General features: G+C 46.8%; 1 protein-coding gene across 2 annotated transcripts in view; it reads left to right on the forward strand.

Moving 5' to 3' along the window:
- The first annotated feature begins 258 nt into the window (after nt 1–258).
- DYM (dymeclin) overlaps nt 259–6,864 on the forward strand; it is a 367,263-nt gene continuing 360,657 nt past the window's right edge. The window contains exon 1 of one of the 2 annotated variants that reach the window (XM_003784710.2): nt 259–588. The gene's annotated coding sequence lies outside the window, so the exon portion shown is untranslated. The remainder of the gene's footprint in view (nt 589–6,864) is intronic. The other variant, XM_023510160.1, reaches the window with a different exon arrangement.

The following is a 6,864-nucleotide window of genomic DNA, read 5'->3' on the forward strand; positions in this document are numbered from 1 at the left end:
CTGGTCTCAAATACGAGAGCTCAATCCACCCACCCCATCCTCCCAGAGTGTTAGGATTATGGGCGTGTGCACCCTTGGGCCCAAGGGATGGTTATTACGTTGGAATTAACAGGTGCTTATTTTAACAGGCCTATGTGTCCAGACCAAGTGGTGTAGGGTAAGTGAGGACTCCAGCGATTTGGCCACGTGGCTTTGTGGCTGTCCAGGAGGTGCTAGGATGGTGGCGAAACCAGGCACAGCTGAGGAACTACATTTCCCAGAGGCCCCCGCGCCTCACGCGCCACGTGACCGCCCGGCAGGCGCGCGCCCAGCCGTTCGGTCCCCAGCCGCGTTCACGGTCGCTTCCCTCTTCCTTCGCCGCCTCCCGGTCTCCGCACCGACGCGGCCGGGGCTGGAGCTGAGACGGATCCGAGCTGCAGCTGAAGCCGGAGCCAGAGCCGGACCCGGAGAGACTTGGAAACATGGAGGCCTGAGCCGGCGTGCGCCACCCTGGGCTGCGGCGGCGACCGCAGGCTCTACGGATTCCCTCTGCCACCAGCCTGTAGGTCGGTCCGTGCTGGAACCACATCTCCCCGCCAGCTAAGACAGGTGGGCTGTGGCGCCGCCCCCAGCAGCGCGGCCCTGCTGGGAAGCCCGGCGGGCCCCCTCCCGCGCCCCCGCCCCCTGTCAGAGCGCGTTAGGGGACACCCCTCCGGGTCAGCGCCGGGAAGTGAGGGCAGCTCCGCCAGCGCGGCGGCGAAGGGCCCTTCTCTGCTGGCGGGGACCTGGGCCATCCCGCAGGCGCTATGTCTGAGCTACGAGAGCGGGCCCCACCAGCTCTCTACCCACGGAGCGGCGAGGGGGTGTGTTGACCAAGAGTGGGAGGGACCTCTGTCCCGCTCTGGTGTTGGGACTCGGTGGGATACCAAAGGGCGGGTCGATGCTTCCGGAGATGGGGCAGTGTTGGCTTGACACATGGGCGTGTGATGGGTAGAGTGAGCAATAGTTGTTGATTTTTTTTTTTTTACGTACGCATTTTATTGAGATGTAATTCACATATCGTAAAATTCACCCTTTAACAGTACAAGTTAGTGGTTTTAGAATATTCACGGGGTTGTGAAACCGTCACCACCATCTAATTTTAGAACATTTTTATCACCCCCGCAAAGAAGCCTATATCTATTAGTAATCACTCCTCATTCCTTTTCTCCTCCCACCCCGCCGCACTGCAACTACCAAATCTGCTTCCTGTCCCATAAATTTTTGTGAGGAATTGTGTTTACGGGTGAAAGGGTGGATATTTGTGAACTGGGGGCAATAGTGGGGTTTGAAGGTGGTGGGGTGGTAAAGCTGATTGGATCAAAGTATTGAAAAGGGGTGGAGAAGAGGTGGGATGATGGCAATAGAGTTAGCAAAGGGTGTACTCAGGATATACTGACTGGGGGGCAGATAGAGTGAGAACCTTCAAAGAGAAGAGTGGAAGTTGGAGAGAGAGGTGTGTAGAGAGGGCTCTGTGCTAAAAGATAGGAAAAACTTGGGGAGTGGAGGTGGTGGAGAGAAGTGTAACCTTACTGAAGGAACCCAGGGGCTTGGGCTGATGACAGCTCAAAAGGGGAACTGAAGGTGGAAGGTAAGAGGATCTAGAGGATGAAATTTATGAATATGTGGATTTCTAGCTGTGTAGTTTTTATTTTAGATAATCCTCTCAGCAACTCAGAGATAGGCTTGGCAAGTGCGAGTATTCTCATTTTGCAAATAAAGAACCAGTCTTTTAGGTTAGGTGACTTGCTTAAGCTCATAAAGTTAATACATAGGGCAAAATGAATTGGGATTAAAGAAGAGTAATTGACGAAGCTATTGGTTGCAAGTGGATTAAGTGGCAGAGAATTCAGGTTGGGGCAATGTTACTAGGCAAGAGATCAGCTATTATGAAGTCTATGTTACGACAGATAGGTCAAGGATTTTTTTTTGTTCTTGCACTTTTTTTTTCTTTTTTTGAAACAAGAGTCTCACTTTGTCGACATTGATAGAGTGTGGTGGCATCATAGCTCACAGCACCTCAAACTCTCGGGCTTAAGTGATTCTCTTGTCTCAGCTTTCAAAGTAGCTGGGACTACAGGTGCTTGCCATATCACCTGGCTATTTTTTAGAGAAGGGGTCTTGCTCTGGCTCAGGCTGGTCTTGAACTCATGAGCTTAGGCAGTCCCACCCTCCTTAACCTCCTAAGTGCTGGGATTACAGGTATGAGCCACTTTGTCCAGCCTTCTTGCACCTTTTAAATTTAGAAGAGTTGAAGGCTGGGAGTGGTGGCTCACTAGCAATCTGGGAGGCTGAGGCAGGCAGATTGCTTAAACTCATTAGTTCGAGTTCAGCCTGAGCTAGAGTGAGACCCCATTTCTACTGAAAATAAAAAACTGATGCAAGAGGATTGCTTGAGCCCAAGAGTTCAAGGTTGCTGTGAGCTGTGATGCTACCACATTCTATCCAGGGGAACAGAGTAAAACTCTGTCTCAAAAAAAAGTTCAAACAGTGAAATAATGTAATGCACTCCCACATACAGATTACCCAGTTCCAATAAGTATTAACTCATGCCAATTTAGTTTCATCGCTATCTCCATCCATTTCTGTCTCTACTCCCAATTATTTCAAAGTAAATCATAGGCATACCATTTCATCTGTAAATATATATCAAGAGAAGACAGAGTCACTCCGTCCACAATATCATCAGTACATTTACAAAAATTAATAGTAAAGTTCTTAATATTAGCAATATCTAGAAGGACTTTCTGTACATTTCTTTTAAAATTTATTTTGTTTTTTTTTTGTTTGTTTGTTTGTTTTGAGACAGAGCCTCAAGCTGTCCCCCTGGGTAGAGTGCCGTGGCATTACAGCTCACAGCAACTTCCAACTCCTGGGCTCAAGCGAGTCTCCTGCCTCTGCCTCCCAAGTAGCTGGGACCACAGGCGCCCGCCACAACGCCCGGCTATTTTTTGGTTGTAGCCATTATTGTTGTTTGGCAGGTCCAGGCTGGGGATTCGAACCCGCCACCTTAGGTGTACATGGCGGGCGCCTTAGCCGGTTGAGCTATAGGCGCCGAGCCAAATTTATTTTGTTTTGTAGAGATAGGTTCTTGCTCCAGTGATCTGCACTTGCCCACAGTTATAACTCACTGTAACTTCAAACTTCTGGCTTAAGCAATCTTTCCTGCCTCAGCCTCCCAAGTAGCAAGGTGTGTGCTACCATTCTTGGCTAATTTTAAAAATATTTTGTAGAGACTAGGTTTCCCTATGTTTGCCTAGGATGGTGTTAAACTTCTGGCCTTAAGTGATTCTCCTGGCTAAGTCTTGCAAAGTGCTGGGATTGTAGGTCTGAGCCACTGCATCTGGCCTGTATTTTTAAAAAATGGTAGAGTCCTGGCTGGGCTCCGTGGCTTATGGCTGTAATTCTAGCACACAGGGAGACTGAGGTGGGTGGATTGCCCGAGCTCACAGGTTCCAGACCAGCCTGAGCAAGAGGGAGACCCTGTCTCTAAAAATAGCCAGGTGTTATGGCAGGTGTCTGTAGTCCCAGGTACTGGAGAGGCTGGGCCAAGAGAATCACTTGAGCCCAAGAGTTTGAGGTTGCTGTGAGCTATGATGCTCTACTGAGGGCAACAAAGTAAGACTCTGTCTCCCCCTCCCCCCCAAAAAGGTAGCATCCCTTTGATACAGGGGAAGACTCTCTGCAAGAATAGTGTATTTGTCTCCTAGTTTTTCCATTAGATATTGCTATCCTGAGTGTTTTGTTTTTTCCCCCGCCTAGAGACATGGTCCTGCTCTGTCTCCCATGCTGGAGAGCAGTGATTCGATCATAGTGCACTGCAGCATGAATTCCTGGGCTTAGCGTTTCTCCTCTTTCAGCCTCCCAGGTAGCTGGAACTACAGGTGTGCTCCCAGCTAGTTAAAAAAATTCTTTTGTAGACGTGGTGTCTGTGTTTCCCAGGTTGGTCTCAAACTCCTTGCCTCAAGCAGTCTTCTTTCTCAGACTTCCAAAGTGCTGTGATTACAGGTGTGAGCCATTCTCCTGGGCCTCTGAGTGTTCCATTTTTATGATTAATGTGTCTCATTCTTCTACATGAAGTTTGAAGAATTGTCACTTGGGCTGGCTTTTAAACGAATGGAATTTTGTCAGGCAGGAAGGAAATAAAAATGAAGTATTTGGCAACATGTACAAATCACTTTTCCTTATATGGCTTCAAATATTTGGGCAATTTGATTATGCTTTTCTTCTCTAGGTAATTTCACTTATTATGAGAAATTGTTTAATGTGTATATATTGGTTATCTGTGACTGCTATAACAAAGTATAAATTCAGTGGCTTAAATAACGTATATTTATTATTTTATAATTCTGTGGGTTATACATCTGAAGTGTTACTCACTAGGCTAAAATCAGTGTATCGGCAAGGCTGTTTTCCTTGGTGGAGGTTTCTAGGGAAGCACCTATTTCCTTGCTCTTCCAGCTCCTAGGGGCTGCCACTCTCCTTGCCTTGTGGCCCTTTCCTCCATGTTCAAAGCCACCAGTGTTGCATTCCTCTGATCATTCTTCTGTGGTCTCATCTGTGACCATAACTGGGAATAGTTCTGTGCTTTTGATGACCTGTATGATTATATCAGGTCCAGTGGGATAGTTCAGTATAATTTCCCACTGTCTCAAGGTCTTTGGTCACACTTGCAAAGTCCCTTTTGCAGGTAACATAGCCATGTTTTCCATGGATTAGGATGTGGACTTTTTTTTGAGACAGAGCCTCAAGCTGTTGCCTTGGGTAGAGTGCCGTGGCATCACAGCTCACAGCAAACTCCAACTCCTGGGCTCAAGCGAGTCTTCTGCCTCAGCCTCCCAAGTAGCTAGGACTACAGGCGCCTGCCACAACACCTGGCCATTTTTTTTTTTTTTTTTTTTTAAATCAGAGCCTCAAGCTGTCCCCCTAGGTAGAGTGCCATGGCATCACAGCTCACAGCAACCTCCAACTCCTGGGCTCAAGCGAGTCTTCTGCCTCAGCCTCCCAAGTAGCTAGGACTACAGGCGCCTGCCACAACACCTGGCCATTTTTTTTTTTTTTTTTTTTAAATCAGAGCCTCAAGCTGTCCCCCTAGGTAGAGTGCCATGGCATTACAGCTCACAGCAACCTCCAACTCCTGGGCTCAAGCGAGTCTCCTGCCTCCGCCTCCCAAGTAGCTGGGACTACAGGTACCTGCCATGACTTAGCCACTTGAGCTGCAGGTGCCGAGCCAGAAGAGAAGACTCTTACTGAAAGGGAGAGAAAATTTTCAGGTGGAATGGGCTACTGTGAGCTACGGACTTGAACCAGTTCCTTCTCAAGTTCCCATTCTGTGGCTTACCTAGGCGTGGTTGAGTGTTCTTGGCCTGAAAACCAGAGTGACAACATGACCTTTGCTGTTCCACCTTTCCCAAAGCCAGAGATCAGACTAATTTTAGAGGTGGAAAGGATTTCCTGAAGCCCTGTAGTTTTGTATCCTTCTTCCTGTGGGGTTCCACTTTCTGCATAGCTGTTGAAGTCTTGGCTGTCTCTAGATGTGAGGGTCGTGCGTCTCTGATGGTGGTGTGTTTTAGCAGGAAGTGCAGTGGGAGTTGTTAAATTTCTGCTCCTGCCTTTGAGGTTATTTTCCCTAGTAAAGTTTTTAGTGGCATCTAATGCTTTTGTAAGTTATTCTCATATTATTTTTAGACAAAACAATTTAAACTAGTGGGGTTGGGAACAGCTATACTTACATGTCCTTCATTCCTCTAAGGAAGTTTGTTAGTACTTTTTGATATCTTCTCTAATTTTTATGACTTTCTTTAAAAATGTGGACACCAAAAGTGGCTAAAACTTTAATAAGGAAAAATTATTATTACTATTATTTTTTTTTATGCCGGTAGCAGGGCGTGAGCAGTGTGACTCCTTCCGACTGGTCCCACAGAGCCTCCTGGTTAGCCCCGGAATCCCGCTGGCTGCCTTGGCCACTGCCTGCACCAGGAAGAATTATTTTTTAAAAATATATATGTATGTATATATACATATATACATACATATATATTTATATATTTTTTGAGACAGAGTTTTATTTTGTTACCCTCAGTAGAGTGCCATGGCGTCATAGCTCACAGCAACTTCAAACCCTTAGGCTTGAGCAATTCTCTTATCTCAGCCTCCCAAGTAGCTGGGACTACAGGTGCCTGCCACAATGCTTGCCTCTTACTAGAGACGGGGTGAGGTGGGGGTGTCTCTCTCTTGCTTAGGCTGGCCTCAAACCTGTGAGCTCAGGCAGTCCACCAGCCTTGGCCTCCCAAGTGCTGAGATTACAGGTGTGAACCACCTTGCCTGGCCCCTAAAAAGTCTTTTGTATATCATTATGACTGATAGTAAATTTCTGTTAGGTTGAGTCAGTCACTGAATATTGACAATGTTTCTTTTAAAATATCTCATGCATCCCTCCACTTTTCTCTTAGAATACTTTGAAAGCCTTTATTGTCAGTGGGGATTAGGTTTGGCTATGAGTAATAGAGACCTGAAAGATAGTAGCTTCAACAAGAAGTCTGGAGTAGACAATTCCAGGCCGGTATGGTAGCTCCGCTGTCATCGGGGACCCAGCCTCTTTGTACCCTGTTGTTTCTAGTGTGTGGATCTTGATTTCTGGTTCCAGAAGGGCTGTAGGAATTCTAGCTAAAACATCCATATTCCAAGCAGCAGGATGGAGGAAAAGACAAAAAAGTAGCTGTGCACTCATAGAGAGACTTAAGTGTAGTCTTTGATTGAACAGGAATGTGCCTAGCCAGAAAAGGAAGGGAAGACTAGAGATTGGGTAAGTAATTAGATTTTTCTACCATACTTTTTTTTTTTTTT

The sequence above is a fragment of the Otolemur garnettii genome, unplaced genomic scaffold (assembly GCF_000181295.1).
Source record: "Otolemur garnettii isolate 467f Iridium unplaced genomic scaffold, OtoGar3 scaffold00012, whole genome shotgun sequence".
NCBI classification, from domain to species: Eukaryota; Metazoa; Chordata; class Mammalia; order Primates; family Galagidae; genus Otolemur; species Otolemur garnettii.